This window comes from Chiloscyllium plagiosum, unplaced genomic scaffold (genome assembly GCF_037043375.1).
Source record: "Chiloscyllium plagiosum isolate Xiang-an unplaced genomic scaffold, Cpla_swu_hap1 HiC_scaffold_12, whole genome shotgun sequence".
NCBI classification, from domain to species: Eukaryota; Metazoa; Chordata; class Chondrichthyes; order Orectolobiformes; family Hemiscylliidae; genus Chiloscyllium; species Chiloscyllium plagiosum.
This window is the reverse complement of record NW_028270150.1, coordinates 97009751-97011863: the sequence shown is the minus strand read 5'-3', so window position 1 is coordinate 97011863 and position 2113 is coordinate 97009751.

Here is a 2113-nt window from a genome sequence, read left to right as displayed (position 1 = left end):
TTCACATCTCAGTATTTGCTCAGGAATCATCCCTGGTTTTGTTCAGTAACAACTGATATTCTGTCATCTCCAGTCTGGGGAACAATCGAGTGCCTTCATTATATCCTGAACCCAGCAGTGCCATTTGTTCTGATTCTGCTGCTCAATGCTTTAAGTGTCAGGTACATTTTAGTGGGTTTATCTCAGGGGATTTCATCCTGTTATGGTCAGTGTTTATGGCATACTCTGTATGGAAATGCATGAGTCAAATGGGGTATCAGACAATACATTTACATGATTTTGTATGTGATAGTGGATTCAGTCTCCAGCTCCTAAGTTGCTGCACAGACACTTGTATATATGTTGTGACCCAGACTAAGTTCAGGAAACAGTTTAAGAGCATTGTAAAATACCCTTTTACTCAAATTGTGAAATTCATTAAATGATGAGGTAGTTTGAAGAATTCAGTTTCAGATTCTATGCAATCCATCTCCGAGGGGTCATTGATACAGACACAGTGAGGGGAATCTGCCCTCTCCCATCTTTGTGATACAGACTGAGTATCTTCAGTTGGCAGTCCTGGTGATCTACCACAGACACAGAGTAAATGGTCTGTTGTCTCTGGGTCAATGATACAGACACTGTGCATTCAATCTACTCTACTCAAAGTACGTGACACTAATACAGTAGGGACCATCTGCCCTCTCTTGGGTCTGTGACAAAGACACAGTGAGTTTGGTCTGCTCTCTCTGGGATACATGTGAACACACTAATATGAATGAGGACTGGGTCAGTTAGCCCTTGAGTCTGATCTGCCATTTGATCAGTTCATGATTATCAGCCTTAATCCTCTTTTCCACCTGCTTTCAAACCCTAGTGACTCCCTTGTTCGTAAAGAGACCACATAATGCTTCCAGACAAGTCATCAATGAGCCTGCATCCATTGTTATCTGGAAGATCCTTCCACACACTATTGTACAGTGAGGTGAATCACATGTTGTATGTGCTGCTGCAAATACTTTGTCAGTTTTAAAAGGGAGTTTATCGAGTTAACTCAACTATGCATGAGGCAAGACAGGGTCTCTGAAATAGTGAACAATATCTGATTGTGTTAAGTTTCATTAAGCAACACTGACTTATCTGACAATAAAGCTCTATTGAAAGAACATGCAAGAGACACAAATGTTATAAAACCATAAGACAGAGGAACAGAAATTAGGTCATTGGGCCCATTGAGGCTGCTCTGCCATTTAATCCTGGTTGATAGGTTTCTCAGCCCCATTCTCCCACTTCCTCCCTGTAACCCTTGATCCCCTTCATATTCAAGAACCTATCGATCTCAGTCTTAAATATACTTAATGACCCGGCGTCCACAGCCTTCTATAGCAATGGATTCCATAGATTCACCACTCTCTGGCTGAAGAAGCTTCTCTTTATCTCCATTCTAGAAGATCTTCCCTTTACTCTAAGGTTATGCCCTTCGGTCCTAGTGTCTCCTCCCATTGAAAACATCTTCCCAACATCTACTGTGTCGAGGCCATTCTATATTTTGTATGTTTCAATTAGATCCCACCTCATCCTTCTAACATCCATCAAATATAGATCCAGAGTCCTCAAATGTTCTTCATAGGGTAAGCTTTTCATTCCTGGTAATTTTCATTTCATTTCAATTACTCTGCTGTCTTGCATGTTTTGTGATTCTTATGCACTTTATGCCGCCCTGTGTATGATCGTGTAGCTTGTACTGTCCATGTAGCACCTTGGTCCTGGAGGAACTCTGTCTCCTTTTTCCTGTATTGGTTGTATATGGTAGAAAAGACAAATAAAGCTACTCTTGACCCTTGACTCCTGAGACAATTCTTGTGAGCCTTCTCTGAACACACTCCAGGGACAGTAAATCATTCCTGAGATATGGGCCCCAAAACTGCACACAATACTACAACAGTGTTCTGACCAGAGCCTTATACAGCCTTATAGAGCCTCAGAAGTACATCCCTGCTTTAATATTATTGTCCTGTCAAGATAAATGTTACTACTGCACTTCCCTTCCTAAATACTGAATCAACCTGCAAGCTTACCTTTGTGAGAATCACACTTCAGAATTCTGAATTTTCTCCTCATTTAGAAAATAGTC